Consider the following 16,906-nt stretch of genomic DNA (forward strand, 5'->3'; position numbering starts at 1 on the left):
CAGCAGCAGTAAGCCCCAAGGTGAGCAGCAAGGACACCAAGGAGAGCTAGGTCTTATGCTAAGCCAGGTGTTCACACCGAAATCCAGCAGTAGCACACCCCAAGAAGGATTGCAGCTTGGGAAGACCAAATTGATGGAGGTCAGGAGGAGGATCAATGAACTCCATGACTTCATCAAGGATAAGAGCAACGTCCACAAGGCAATAAAGGAAATGGTGACGGGCATCAAATCCGCCATTATTGCTGCCGAACGTGAACAGGATGCGCTGAGGACGAGGTCCGTAACTGCCGAAAGGGCACTGATCGAGGCCAAGGAGAAAGCAGCAGCTGAAATACAGGAGACGCCAAAGGGACCTCGAAATCCACGCTCGGAGAAGAGGAAAAGGGAAACTCCAGGAGAGGAAGAGGAGTTGAAAAAAGTCAAGAACGACAAAGAAGACAACAAGGAGGAAGGCTGGCGTACCGTCGAGAAGCCAAAGGAGAAGTGGAAAAAACGGAAGGAAAAAGACATGAAGAAGAAAGCTGAACAGAAGAAGGTGATACCCAGGACTCGTCGGGAGCGAAGTAAGGGCGATGCTCTGATCGTTGAAGCTAAGGACAAAACGTCGTATGCAGCACTCCTCCGGAAGGTACGAGAGGATCCGGAGTTGAAGCAACTAGGAGAGAACGTGGTGAAAACCAGGCGAACCCAGAAAGGCGAGATCCTCTTTGAGCTGAAGAAGGATCCTGCTATCAAGAGCTCAGCCTTCAAGGAGCTCGTCGAAAAGTCTCTTGGCGAAGGGGCGAGCGTAAGAGCTCTATCCCAGGAGACAGTGGTCGAGTGCAGGGACCTGGACGAGATCACCACAGAAGAGGAGCTAAGAAGTGCGTTGAGAGTGCACTGCGATCTGGGAGATGTCCCGATGTCAATCCGCATGAAGAAGGCGTACGGCGGCATGCAAACGGCGGTTATACGGCTTTCGACAGCTGCAGCGAATAAGCTGTTGGAGACGGGCAAGGTCAAGGTTGGCTGGTCATTGTGCTCGCTGAAAGCCACTCCTCGGGTTACCAAGCAATTGGAGCGATGCTTCAAGTGCATGGGATTCAGTCACCAGGCGAGGAACTGCAATGGCCCTGACAGATCTGATCTGTGCAGGAAATGCGGAGAGAAAGGCCATATTGCAAGAGGCTGCACGAAGCATCCGAGGTGTATGCTCTGCAAAAAAGAGGACGGTAACGATCATACGACGGGAGGCTTCAAATGCCTAGCATACAAAAAGGCGATGGCAGGCCAACAGTAATGGAGGTAACCCAAATAAACCTCAATCATTGCGACATTGCTCAGCAACTGTTGTGGCAGTCGACAACAGAAACAAAGTGCGACGTTGCAATCATTGCGGAACCGTATCGAGTCCCTCCCGATAACGGTAACTGGGTTGCGGATAGAGCTGGGATGGCAGCTATACAAGTTATGGGCAGATACCCCATTCAAGAAGTGGTTGCGAGCTCATACGAAGGCTTCGTCATCGCCAAAATCAACGGAATCTTCATGTGTAGTTGTTACGCACCCCCCAGATGGACGATTGAGAAGTTCTACAAGATGCTTGATGGACTTACCGAAGAGCTGGTCGGACGACGACCGGTAGTCATCGGAGGAGACTTCAATGCTTGGGCAGTGGAGTGGGGAAGCAGGTGTTCCAATGCAAGAGGGCACAGTCTGCTGGAAGCTCTGGCAAAACTGGAAGTTATGCTGGCCAATAAAGGCACCAGCAGCACTTTTCGCAGAGATGGCCGAGAATCCATTATCGACGTTACTTTCTGCAGTCCGTCGCTGATGGCAAACATGGATTGGAGAGTGTGCGAAGGATATACCCATAGCGACCATCAGGCGATACGATATGGCATCGGTCAACGGAATACTGTGGCAGTACGGAGGACGAGAACTTGTGACCGAAAGTGGAAGACGAAAGCTTTCGACAAGGATTTGTTCGTTGAGGCACTTCGTGTGGACGGGAGTCCCGTAGATCTAAATGCGGACGAGCTGACAGAAACGTTAGTGAGAGCATGTGACACGACCATGCCGAGGAAACTGGAGCCAAATAACAGACGGCGTCCAGTCTACTGGTGGAACGAGGCACTTAGTACTCTCCGCGCTAGTTGTCTCAGAGCCAGAAGACGTGTTCAGAGAGCAAGAACGGAAGCAGACAGAGAGGAACGAAGAGAAGTGTTTCGAGCGGCCAGGGCCGCTTTTAAACGAGTGATTAAGCAGAGCAAGTCGAACTGTTTTAAGGAGCTGTGTCAAGACGCTGATGCCAACCCCTGGGGCGACGCATACCGAGTCGTGATGGCGAAGATCAGAGGTCCAACGATGCCCGCTGAAATGTGCCCAGAGAAGCTGAAAGTCATCGTGGAAGGACTTTTCCCGAAGCACGACCCAACAACCTGGCCACCTACACCGTACGGAGAAAGAGAGGGAGATAACGTCGAAATCACCAACGAGGAGCTCGTAGTAGTGGCGAAAGGATTGAAGGTGAAGAAAGCTCCCGGTCCGGATGGAATCCCCAACGTAGCGTTGAAAGCGGCGATCCAGTCATCCCCGGACATGTTCAGGATGGTGCTGCAGAAATGCCTGAACGAGGGTCACTTCCCTGACAGGTGGAAGATACAGAAGCTAGTGTTGCTGCCGAAACCAGGAAAACCGCCGGGGGATCCAGCATCATACAGGCCTATATGCCTGCTGGATACACTCGGAAAACTCTTGGAGAGGATCATCCTAAACAGGCTGACGAAATACACGGAGAGTGAGCACGGATTGTCGGAGAGGCAGTTCGGATTCCGGAAAGGGAGATCGACGGTGGATGCAATTCGGACAGTGGTCGAGAGAGCTGAAAAGGCGTCCAAACAGAAGCGGAGAGGAGATCGATATTGCGCCGTCATAACGATCGACGTCAAGAATGCGTTCAACAGCGCCAGCTGGGAGGCCATCGCCGAAGCACTGCATAGAATGAGGGTCCCTGACTACCTGTGCAGGATCCTGAGGAGTTATTTCCAGAACCGGGTTCTGGTCTACGAGACAGACATGGGACAGAGATCGATTAGGATCACAGCGGGAGTTCCACAAGGCTCCATCCTTGGTCCAACGCTCTGGAACGGGATGTACAACGGCGTGCTAACGCTGAAACTGCCCAAAGGAGTTGAGATCGTTGGCTTTGCGGACGACGTCGTCTTGACGGTAACAGGCGAGACGCTGGAAGAGGTGGAAGTGTTGTCAACCGAGGCAATCGAAATGATTGGTAACTGGATGAAAGGAGCGAAGCTGCAAATAGCCCACCACAAAACGGAAGTGTTATTGGTCAGTAACTGTAAAGAGGTACAGCGGGCGGAAATCACCGTCGGGGAGCACACCATAGCCTCGAAGCGTGTGTTAAAATACCTGGGAGTGATGATCGATGACCGGCTAAACTTCAACAGCCACGTCGAATATGCCTGTGAGAAGGCTTCGAAGGCCATCAACGCGATAGCTAGAATCATGCCGAACAACGCTGGTCCCAGCAGTAGCAAGAGGCGTCTTCTGGCCAGCGTGTCATCATCGATACTGAGATATGGAGGTCCAGCCTGGGTTCCAGCGCTGGAAACGAAGCAGAACCAAAGGAAACTGAGCAGTACGTTCCGGCTTATGGCCATGCGAGTCGTGAATGCGTACAGAACCATCTCGTCGGAAGCAGTATGCGTTATCGCCGGTATGATCCCTATCGGCATCACCCTGGCGGAGGACAGTGAGTGCTACAGGCAGAGAGAAGCCGGAAGAGTACGGAAAGTTGTGAGAGTGGAGTCATTGGCTAAGTGGCAACAGGAGTGGAACACGACGGAGAACGGTAGATGGACACATAGACTAATACCGATTCTTTCGACCTGGGTGAACAGAAAACACGGAGAAGTCAATTTCCACCTAACGCAGTTCCTGTCTGGCCACGGCTGCTTCAGGAAATACCTGCATCGGTTCGGACACGCAGCGTCACCCCTCTGTCCGGAGTGTGGCAACGTCGATGAAACGCCGGAGCATGTGGTCTTTGACTGTCCAAGGTTCGAGGCAGTGCGAACGGAGATGCCCGTCCTTAACGTGGAGAATGTCGTCGATGAAATGTGTCGAGAGGAGGACTCTTGGAATGCCGTCAGCAGGGCAGTCACACAGATTATGTCAGAGCTGCAGCGTAAATGGAGAGAAGAGCAGCGATCTAGCAACGCCAGCTAGCGCTGAGAGTACGACAAGTGCATGAGCACAGCCACCCCCCGAAGTAGTCGCTTCACAGTGGTCCCGGGGGGATCCAGGCAGAGGAGAGAGTAAGGAATGGGTTTTAGTGGAGCTGCACTAGGCAACTAGTGGATACCACACCGTGCCACCTTCACTACAGGCCAGGCTTCTTGAAGCTTTCCTAAACCTTACTATAAAAAAAAAAAAAAAAAAAAAAAAAAAAAACACACACAAACACACAAACACACACACACACACACACACACACATACACACACACACACACACACACACACACACACACACACACACACACACACACACACACACACACACACACACACACACACACACACACACACACACACACACACACACACACACACACACACAAACACACACACACACACACACACACACACACACACACACACACACACACACACACACACACACACACACACACACACACACATACACACACATATACACACACACACACACACACATTTCTTATGATACAAGCAATAAAGTGTGATGCACATATTATGTGACGCTCTAAGGGGGGAGGAGGGGTATATATTTTGAGTATAGGAAAAACGTCAGGAAAGTTTGTATATTTGTCGTCAATCAGTGTAGACCGTTTTACAATTTTACTTAAACGCTAATTGTTACAATTTTACTTCAAGTACTTGCATAACATTTATATTTTATTATTGATGCCTGGCTTACCTCGTGAAGAAAGTTTTTTAAGCGTATTTTTATTCATTGTTATGTTAATAAATTCACAGTATGTATTATAGCAAGACATCATTCTATTCAATGTGCTATTTTTGGGATAGTCTGTTCTTTGATTGTTGATGCTAAACAAATCTATATTCCGTAGTGAGTGAGTGGAAGCATACAAATTAATATTTTCCAAAATCTCTGGGCTTTCAACTCTTTGCGAAATCACATCGTTTTTAAAAAGCAATCATTGCGAACTCTCTTCGCTTTTTGATCTCATCTAAATTAATTAGCATACAACGCGATTCATAAGATGGAAGCGGAAAACTCATCCAACACAACTTTCTTAGGGCAAACAACAAGAACTGCTTTTTAACTGATTCATTGCGGTTTACATGTGTATCATGATATGGAGCCCAAACTATGCTACAATATTCGAGAAGAGGCCTCACATATGCTACCTAAAGTGTTTTGAGTGAAGTGCAAACTAAATCTTTTAATGAACCCGAGCATGTTGCTTGCTTTGTAGATAATGTTATTGCAGTGATCAGGAAAGATTAACTTGGAGTCGAGGATAACACCTAAGTCTCTGACTTGATAGCATCTTTGGATTGTTTTCTGGCCAAGAGTAATTGTGTTGTGTATTACAGCGTGATTTCTTGTGAACGATATAGAATTGCATTTATTAACATTTAGTTCTAACAAATTTTTCTTACATCATGTGTAACAAACGTCAATTTCATGTTGAAATATTTGAAGATCAGGTGCTTTAGACAACGGCGCCGGTGGTGTAGTGGTAAGCGTGATTACCTCTCACCCCAGCAGGCCTGGGTTCAATACCAGTCGGCGCCGCCGGGATGTTCTGAGGCATAACATCTCTGATCACGCCTTCCTTCGGATGGGAAGTAAAGCCGTTGGTCCCCGGTTCATGAGTTGATGGGTCGATAGGTAGGGTCCAGGTGTGGGAGCTGCCTTCCTGGCACGTCGGTAGCATTGGTGCTCAGCACGGAAAACAAGATCGACGGAAAAAAACAAACCAAAGGAAAAAAAAGGTGCTTTAGATATTTTCATGAAAAGTTTCATGTCATCAGCATATACAGAAACATGAAGGAATTTTAAAATATGTTCTATATCGTTGACAAATAAAATAAACAGTAATGGACCAAGATGTGAACCTTGTGGCACACCAGATGTTACATTAACTATGGTGGACAGATTTCCTTCAAATCTTACCTTTTGCGTCCGCCGTGATAAGTACAACTCGATCCATTTCAGTAGCCTAGGATTGAAGCCTTATTTGGATAGCTTTAAAAGCAAGAGTGGTATATCAACTCTGTCAAATGCTTTACTAAAATCAGTATATAGCCTTTCTACATAATTTCCTTTATCCATTGAGTTTAAAAAATATGACACAAAATGTATCAAGTTGGTAGCTGAAGATCGTCCGTTAACAAATCCGTGCTGTTTGATAGTAATTACCGTCCTAATCTGTAAGAATACATTGTCATTAATGATGGATTCGAATAATTTAGGAATGCTTGATAATATAGCAACTCCACGGTAATTTTTTATATCAGACTTGTTACCACTTTTAAAAATCGAAATTAAAAATGATTCCTTCCAAATCGGAGGATGTACACTCAACTCCAAGGATAAATTAAATATCCAGAATAAAGGTTTGCTAGCTCCGTCGAAAGTGACTTTAAAAAATTAATGGTAAACCATCCGGTCCAGCACCTTTCCAAGGGACCACGTATAATTTCCTTGAGAGTTAAATTATCAACTGCGATGTTCTTCATTGGCTCGGCGAGATACGAAAAATATTGATAATCTCGCTCATTCTCATCGTGAAATGTATAAACGTCCTGAAAGAAGTTAGCAAATAACTTACTAATCTGACTAAGAATATTGCCCTACCTACTGCCTAATTGCATTTTTGATGAAAAGCTCTTGGATTTTTGCCTTTCTTTAACATAGTTAAAAAAGGATTTTAGGTCTGACTTAATGTTAGTTTCAATCTTTCTGTTGTGCATTTTCAATTTCTAAATTAAGTTAGTCACAAATGGTAAGATAATATGTAGCATTTCCATCATTTTTTTTCTCTTGTACGCTTTATGAGCTTTCTGCTTTTTATTTCGGATACGGCGATGGTAGACGCCCGTGTGAGTTTGCCGGTAATCCTGGCTCTAAACGTCGACGAAGGTAGCCCGGGAGGTATATCGGGTGCTGATCGGCTGCCGGGTGGGCAACGTGAGGACTTGAATGGCCGAGGTGATCTGGGCTTTGCCGGGTAGTCAACCTGCAATAGCAGGGGCCGACGACGAACAATGGTGGGGTTTCTACGAAATACTGACTGTCCGCAATGCGGTAGCGATTGATGTCCGACTGATGATCGACTGGCAAGCTGGCGGACTGACCGGGTAGATTCGTGGATAGCCGGGTAACTTGGCCGGTGCCAGGTTGATTCGGCCGACGATAGAATAAGCCAGGGGCGACTAATGGTGGATTGACCGTGAAGCCGGGTATCGATTAAACCTGGAGCGGCAGTACGGCGTCGAAAGTCGTCGGACTGAATAACAAGCGGTCCGATACTCAGGACCTCGTGATGCCCGGATGACTTGGCCGGGGAACGGGTGATGATGATTTGTCAAGTGTCGCTATGATTTTTTTTAATTTGTTAAAATTCTAGTTTTTCTTCAGTTTATTGATTTGAACGGTTCAAGCGAGTTAATTTCACGGAGCCGTAAATTGTAGTTTATTATAAAACATGCAGAAATCAATTTTAATATTAGCATAAAGTAAAATAGTAATTTTAAATTCGCTTTTGTAATGCTAAGGTAATTAGTTTGCTTTGAGTGTAAAGTTAATTTATAAGAAAGTTCTAACAGTTTTTTTTTGCACTTCGAAACTTGACGGGTCATACCTCTAACATAGTAGCAGTGACAGTGTCGCATGTCCTAACAACAACTGCCTGCGACTAGTGTTCAAGGGGCCGACAGGGCTGAATAAGGGTCAATACTAACAAAACTCTAACACTAACATGACCCCTAACGTTCATCCATTGCACTAATAGTTATAATGTAGTTGTACTTTCCTAATAACCCATCTATCACAGATAAACAGACATAACACTCGCAGGTTGTTCATCGAATACGCATTTGACGGTCAATTTGAGTGTTTTTGGTTGGCGGTGCCGCCACCTGTGGCGCGTACGGTCGGTTCCCTTGCGTTTGACGTCTGCACACTAGCGCCATCTGTTAAGCGTACTATCCATCACGTGATACTCGACAGATGGCGGTAGTGTTTTAGTGACTATGTTTTGTGGAGAGAAATATTAAATGTGTTATTTCTGTTTGTCTGTGCATCTATGTTTCTTTTTCGTTGTGTGTGTGTGTGTGTGTGTGTGTGTGTGTGTGTGTATGTGTGCGTGTGTGTGTGTGTGTGTGTGTGTGCGTGTGTGTGTATGTGTGTGCGTGGGGGGGGGGGGTTAATGTAACTAATACTAATACCTTTCTCTCTGTTCTTTTATTCGTTTTCTATATCCCTTCACCATCACCGCATATCCCATCATCTTGACGAGAGATGAGTTACTTGCATGGTGCATGCCCAAGTCGTACTACAGGATAATATGCTGAGCGTGGTTCTATCACAACAACCACGCAGGAACGCAAATCGATACAGCTGAAGAATAATGAGGTAAATTCTACACAGTATTTTAAAGGAGCCAACTCTAAGCAGGTAATAATAGCAATTAATAATCAAACAACCATAAAAAAGGTGAGAATGAATTTATTTATTTTAAATACAGTAATGACGCGATTTTGTCAGCCCCTCCGCGCTTTAGACTTTTTTCTTTCAATAATTTTACATACCCATAAATCTAATTTTTTTTCTCATTCATCGTTAAGAGGGATATTTAAAGTATACTTTGGTGCAATAGGTTCAAAAAGATTACCGAAAAAGGGCATGGGTTTTGTAGAACATTGGAATATATTTTCAAAAAAGGAGGCTGACGAAATCCGGACATTACTGTATTCCATTTACATTTACATGATTTAACACATATTTCCGGAGATCTTCGAGGTTGGAGCGTAGTTGCTTTTGTAGATGGGCACGTCATTTTCTGGTTTCTCGAGAATTGGTGCTCAGTTTGGAAAAACTAATAACACAAACAGGTAGAGGAATATTTCCTCTATGATTTGGTATAGTTTGTTTGCAGGATTATTCTTTTGTTCGCGGGAGACCGGTTGTTGGCGTGTTTGTTTGCAGGGGCGATTGCGCCCAGATCTCGGGGTTTTCCGGATTTATGGTCGTAATCTAATACACACAGTTGATCACAATACGAGCCTAAAAGCTGCAGTGACCTAGTGAGCACCATAGCTCGAGTCGTCTGAAAGTATTGTGTATCGTATGGAGAGCTCAACCGAGATGCTAGCCTATTAAGACTGCAGTTGGTCAACTCTCGAAAAAAAAAAAAAAGATAAGCTGAATTGATGTCCTAACGATCATATAACGCGAAGGAGCTTGGGATTGAACCTACGGTCTTCTGCTCAGTAAGCAAAAACGTTTTCTACTAGGCAGATGAGCTCCATTTTATTCATCGAGTTGCTGTTATTACTATGTAGTCATGTTAACAAATAAAACGATTGACGAATCTTGAATGTGGATGGGCTTAAGATTAGACTCATGATGTTCTGCTCAGTAAGCAAAAACGGTTGCTCTAAGGCCACCGAGCCCCTCATATCACATTATACCGTTACTCAAGTTGTTATAACTATTCAAATCCGGCACCGACGACAACGAAAAGTTTTACAAAATAGACGATAAACATGCGATCTTACCATATATTTTTAATATGGAAGGACCTGGGACCGCGTTTTTCTGCTCAGTAAGCAAGCCATTGCAACCAACGATCTTTCAAATCCTTAAACTAAAAGTTACGAAAGAGTACTCAGGCCTTCATTAAGTTCCACTTTCACGCAACGTTCAATGTTTCGATTTGCTCTTTACGCATGGTTCAGGCAATCATAACAAGCTATGACCGACGTGACGATTGTTTAAGCCCTGGTTAAATTAGCTATTCAAATGAAATTACGTTCTCGAATTTCACTTGGTATGTAATGAACAAAAAAAATACGCGATGATTCATATAGTTTCAGCGGTTGATGGTTAATTTTAAATATACTAACTAGACTGGCCCACAAAAATAAAAGTTCTAATTTTCCACGGGCCAACCCCTAGATTTGTGCCTTAAGGTGAGAAAACCATTCTCTGAAAGTTTCAGCTCATTTGGTTCTAAGATGAGCTGGTGCTTTTAGTGTGAATTTTGTATGGGGAATTTGGATAAAATACATGAAGAAATGAGACACCTACACTCTATCGATCATAAAAAAGTTTCTTTATTCTCGATTTGATTCAGATTTTCCCAACTAGTAGTTCAATTAATGAGTAACAACTTTGTTGAAGATTGCATCATGGATCCAGTTAGTTTTATTGGGATACTTGCTTTTTAATGTATATGAGCATTTTGTATATTCAAATTTTGTATAGCAGATTTCATATGAGCATTAAACATAAAACGCCAGCCCGTGTAACATCAAAATGAACTGAAACATTCAGATAGTGGTTATCGCACCAAAAGACACGAGCCTGGATGTTGGCCTGTAGAAAATATGAACTTTTATTTTTAGTGGTAATCTAGTTGATACGTTGCATAAGCTGCCTGTATTTTGTTGCAATATACCAACAGAATGCACTTTATTAATTAATATCTCCATAATACTAACATGAATCGTGATGCTGTCTTCAGCAAAGTTGTTCCTTATAGTTTAAGCTACGTGTGCTGAAATTCTGAGGCTAATCGAGTTTGCTGAACCAGTTCTATGCACGAAAGAGTGAAGGAATGTTATTTCTTCATACATTTCAACCAATATCCCCATATAAATTTATAAAATTAGCGGCGCCGGTGGTGTAGTGGTAAGCGTGATTACCTCTCCAGGTGTGGGAGCTGCCTTCCTGGCACGTCGGTAGCATTGGTGCTCAGCACGGAAAACAAAATCGACGGAAAAAACAAACCAAAGGAAACAAAAAAATATAAAATTATAGAACAACAGGTATATTCTGTTTGACCAAAATCATAATATTTTCCATGCAGAAAGCAATTAAGCCAAAACCCATATGGTATGTGTACTTGATTTGCACGTTTCACTCGCACAAATGGAATCACTCCTAAAACATAATTGGAAACCACGCAGACCAAAACGCGCTCTTCGGGGGATTGCTGTATAATACCTTAAAAACAGTTATTGCATGCGTTCAGTTACTTGAATTGCAACTGAACGATGGTCGACGATGGTCGCCCACTGGTGTGGCGGTGATGTGCGTGAGAGGGGGTTCACAGATATGGGACTAGCAATGCATTAGGAGGTATAGGAAAAACGTGACGAAAGGAGAGGGGGTTGATTTACCCTACATTTTGCGTGACGTACTTAATGCATGCTCCCAGACGTGCTCGGAATGGAAGTAAAGCCGTTGGTCCCCGGTTCATGAGTTGATGGGTCGATAGGTAGGGTCCAGGTGTGGAAGCTGCCTCCCTGGCGTCAGTAGCATTGGTGCTCAGCACAAAAACAAGATCGACGGAAAAAAATCTCTGAATATTTCTAATGAGCTCACATTTTGACAGTTCTCGCTGTTCGATTGGCTCAAGATGGCCGCTTCCGCGAATCTCTTTATATAGGATGACTTGTTCTAGCTAGTTTTCAATCCGACAAGTAGCCTTAGATTGGGCTTTTCCACTGTCGCTGCCGTTCCGCTTCCGATGTCATTGCGCTTGGCCTTAAAGCATGATTCACGCAAATTGTGCTCGTGAATTCTAAAACAACTAAATATATTTTAATTGACCATTGCGGGAAATTAAGGATGGTTGTTAGGGCATTACATTTGTTGCCACCTTTCCGCTCCATCAGATACGAATGAGACTTATGTCACAGTAGCAATAGTGCGATTGTTATAAGTTTCAATTGTCATTTGGGGTTTTTACCTGTTGACTGTAATAAACTACTAATAGATAGCAGAAATCAACCAGTCGAAAAAAATGAGTCAATTTATTGTCGTTTTCGTTTTTGCGGTGTAGCACTGGTGTAGTGTAAGCAGGAATAAGCGCGAGTCTTTGACAGCTCAACATCATTTGTTTGTAAACAAAGGTGCATCCTATATCTACACCCTAAAATATTTCGGTGTACGGCAGTGTAGCACCGGTGTAGCTACACCGCAAAAACGAAAACGACATATGTTTAAAGCTAAAAATAAAAATTGATTCTTTCTACAAAATTCTCGCTCAGCTCACTCTGCAGAAAACGACTCAGCATGCAAAAAATAATAAGTGTGGAATTATCTACACTACTACACACAAAATCAGTCATGATACGCTCAGCTGTCTGTTTTACTGCCATTGTTTCCACATATACAGATTTTTCTGGAATCGTACAGAGTTTTAAACAATTTTTGATACAGAATTCTGTATTACAGATTATTGAAGCTGAAAATCTAAAATATTGGTTAAGCTTAATATACAGATGCAAAATGTGGTATCACTGGCTACTGCTCGTTGCTGATGTTGTATGCGTGTGAGTGAGTAGTAAATGCAAAATGAATGCTCTTTTATTTGTTTGTCACGTCGTAAAGTTTGACACGAAAAATCCGGACACAACGCTGCTCAAGGCATCTTTGGAGTAATTTTTTTTTCATCGACTTGTGTGCAGACTTGAGCAAACATGTGGGCTTGATCTGCTGGTGGCATATGCGGACGACATCAATGTGATCGTCACATCAACTGCCCAAATCGTTTCGATGACTGGTAGTGATACAACTAGACCATGGTGGCACAGCGTAAAGCATGGCCGGTCTAAAAACTTGCTTAAATATTAGAAGTTTATTCGTCAGGCAAAGTTTGGATTTCCTGTTTACAAGAGGATACAAATATTTTATATATTTGTTACATTTGGCTTGAATGCCCTCAATGTGATCTTTAAAAAAAAATTTGGGCTAGCGCTAATCCAAGATATTTCACTTGGTTTAACCACTATGAACGGAGTCATAGTGACTATGTGACTACTACCAATCGGTGTAAACAATCGATTTTAAATTGGCTCACACTGGACTAGCCTATCAATCCCAAGTACATCGATGAACGTACCCCATTCTAGTCGAAATTCTAGTACCACACTATGTTTTGATTCGCTATGTAAGTTTCATAGATAAAATTAGGAAATCGTGGATTTTCCTATGTTTCGAGGGGTGCATCGATTAGCTTGGGACCGAAGAGAGTACCAGAGCTGTGCCAAAAAGTTGAGCACGTTTCTTCGGGACCTTCTGGTCTCAGAGTTACCTCTATGCTACTACTAGGTTTCAAAAAGGAAGCTCTAGGCTTATGTGGGAATATTATAAGTTGAGTTTTTGAAGCGTTGGGAGAAACCTTCCATTTTTGTAAATAAGAGCAGAAAACATCTAAACTTTTCTGCAGTTTGCTGCAAATAACACGAAGACTTCTTCCTTTAGCAGAAGTGCCTGTGTCATCGGCAAACAAAGATTTGTGGCAGTAAAATAATTTTGGACTAATTTCATAATATATAGTAGAAAATTAAACTTGAAGCATCATTCTATTCAAAACTATCTTTTCAAAAAGTTTACTTATTGAAGAAAGCAAACTTATTGGACGGTAGCTAGAAGCTTCAGCTGGATTTTTTCCGGCTTCAAAATTGGAACAACTTTTGCATTTTTCCATTTATTAGGAAAGTATGCTAAATGGAAACATCTGTTAAATCATTTTACCAAGAAAGACAAGTTACTCTCTGGGAGTTTTTTTTATGAGGATATAGAAAATTCCATCCTCACCTGGAGCTTTCATATTATGAAACTTTTTAGTTATGGATCTTACTTCATCCAAATCAGTCTACCAGGAGTCATCAAAAATATTTTCCCGAGAGAAAATATTCAGACCCAAACTGAAATTATGGGGACTCTCGAACATTTTTAAGACGGTTCAAGAGCTGTAGATCGTCGTCTATTATAATTGAAACGAATTTTACCTTGCATTTCGGTGCTGAGGCAGCTCTTGCTTTAACTATTGAAGTAGTCAGAGATTCAAGAGCACAATTAACATCATCTTTGGTTTCAAAGGAATGTTTTGATCAAATCTATATTCCATAAATAATCGTTATTGCTCCCAATCAGCTCTATGGTAATTGAAAGTAGAGTTGTTGAGATTAGAAATTATTTCTTGGTATATTTCAAAAGCTACTGGAAGGTGATCAGAACCGTTGTTGAATATTAACAAACGGGAATTTTTTAAGATTTGTACCGGGAAAACCGGGAAAAACCGGGAAAAACCGGGAATTTCAAAATGAAAATACACTGGCCACCCTGATATTACCATTAGAATTGCTTTGAGCATTATTCCATGAGCGGTGTTTTGCATTAAAACCACTAATAATGAAGAATTTGGACCTTTGACGTTTCTGAAGGTCACCCTTGAGAAAATTCTTTTGCTGGCCTATGCATTGGAATAGCAAATAGGCAGCTATAAACGTAAGTTGTCCAAATTTTGTTTCAACAGAATATCCCAAAGTTTCAAAAACTTTGGTTTCAAATGAAGAAAGAATTGTATGTTTGATTCGTCTATGAACAATGATGGTAACGCCATTACGATCATTCGATAAATGAAATAATTTGCGGTAATTTTAACCTTATGTTCAGGTTTAAGGAACGTTTCAGTTATAATGACAATAAGCACGTTACCCGAGCAAAGTCTGAGATCAAATTGAAATCTAAATTTAATGTTGTGATTTCGTTGATAATGATAATGCTGTCGTTTTGGTCGTTTTAACGGTTAAAATATCAAAATTGAGAGCAAAAAATCTTCCTGTGGCATCAAATTGAAAACTATTTCTGCTTCAGTGAGAGCAAACTGAAAACTCAATTTAATATCAATTTTTCCTGTTGATAGCAAAACAAGTATTCAATTTGACGTTATGCTAAGGCAATGAAAACAAACCCGCAACAACATATATTTGAAGAGCAAATGTACAGCAAAATGAAAACAAGAATTGATATCAAATTTGTCAACTGCGTAAACTGAAATCAAATTATGATTTCAGTTTGATGTTGATATCAAAACACGATTTCAATTTGCTGCCATTTTGACGATGGACTTTGCTCGGGTATATACTCTCAAAAAGTTAAATAGTTCGTCTTCATTATCTTTATGATATTTAATGTTTTTTTCCTTGATTTGTTTTTCGTCGATCTTTTTTTTCCGAGCTGAGCACCAATGCTACCGACGCCAGGGAGGCAGCTCCCACACCTGGACCCTACCTATCAACCCATAAACTCATGAATCAGGACCAACGCCTTAACTTCCCTTCGGAAGGAAGGCGTGATCAGAGATGTTATGCATCAGAACATCCCGGCGGCGCCGACTGGGATTGAACTTAGGCCTGCTGGGGTGAGAGGTAATCACGCTTACCACTACCTCACCGGCGCCGCTAATATTTAATGATTTAAAATCCATTACTGAATTTCAAAGTCTTGACGACATTGTTCGTAAATTTTACTCTGGAGTTAGTTGTAAGTACACTGATAGGCAAAATAAAGTGCCCACCCCATCATTTTTGAAATTTCTCTCATTTATTTGGTTCAAATTCAAATAAACACACCGTAGTCTGTTTCGATGTCTTACCTTTATTATTCTTTTAAAGTTACACCTATGGAATACTGAAAATATAAAGTTTTACTTGAAGTAAAAGAAAATCAATTTGGATTGAAAAAGAAAACAGTGACAAAAAAAAGTGCCCACTTCAAAAATCGGTATGTTTTCGATAAGTTTCCATCGGAAAACCCCTCGATTGTTTTTGTTTTGAAAGTTTGACATGTATTGAAGCAAACGGGTGGAACTGGTGCATTTGTACACGTGATCGCATTTGAATCAGTTGAAAAAAATGGAGGACGTAGTGATTTCGAAAGCAATTCCCGTGTGTATCCGAAAATTGGTTGTTCGTGATGTGCAAAACGGTGAATCGCACCGGTCTGTCGCTAGGAAGTACAATATCAGCAAAACAGCGGTCGGGAAAATTCTGCAGAAAATGAAATCGTTCGGATCAGTGGTGGATCGCCCTGGCAGAGGCAGGATGCGCAAAACGGATGCGAGAACGGACACCAAGATCATGCGTGAAGTGAAGAAGAACCCGAAGGTAACTGTCCGCGAGATCCAGGAGGCTCTTCAGCTAACAGTTTCCAGTCGAACTGTTCGTCGCCGTCTCGTAGCACAGGGGTTGAACAGCAAAGTTGCTCGGAAGCGCCCATTTATCAGCAAGGCAAACAAAGTCAAACGGCTTAAGTTTGCTAAGGAGCATGCTGATAAGCCCCTAGAGTTCTGGAAAACGGTTCTCTGGACGGACGAATCAAAATTCGAACTGTTCAACCGGAAGCGACGGGTTCGTGTGTGGTGTAGATCGGGTGAGGAGCTTCAGGAGCGCCACATACAAGGCACGGTGAAGCATGGAGGAGGAAATGTGATGGTCTGGGGGTGCTTTTCGTGGGGTGGAGTGGGAAGCCTGGTGAAAATCGACGGGATAATGACGGCAGATTCCTACATCGACATCCTGCGGGAAAATCTGGAAGTTTCGCTGATCCAGACGGGCCTTGAGGAGAAATTCGTATTCCAGCAGGACAACGATCCGAAGCATACTGCCAAGAAGACTAAGTCTTTCTTCCGGTCATGTCGAATTAAACCACTGGAATGGCCTCCACAAAGCCCGGACCTCAACCCCATCGAGAATTTGTGGGCGATTCTCGATGCCAGGGTTGACAAAACTGGTGTTACCAATAAAAATAACTATTTTGAAGCCCTGGAGCGCGCCTGGGAAGAACTAGATCCACAGCACCTGAAGAATCT

The 16,906-nt window shown here is 42.8% G+C and overlaps 1 protein-coding gene across 1 annotated transcript in view; it reads left to right on the forward strand.

Annotated features, from left to right (window-relative positions):
* Positions 1-16,906, forward strand: part of Torsin (torsin) — a 69,852-nt gene that overhangs the window by 41,541 nt on the left and 11,405 nt on the right. The window lies entirely within an intron of this gene.

The sequence above is a fragment of the Ochlerotatus camptorhynchus genome, unplaced genomic scaffold, assembly GCF_037179485.1.
Source record: "Ochlerotatus camptorhynchus isolate MF236.1 unplaced genomic scaffold, CSIRO-AGI_Acam_v1.1 ptg000531l, whole genome shotgun sequence".
Classification (NCBI taxonomy): Eukaryota; Metazoa; Arthropoda; class Insecta; order Diptera; family Culicidae; genus Ochlerotatus; species Ochlerotatus camptorhynchus.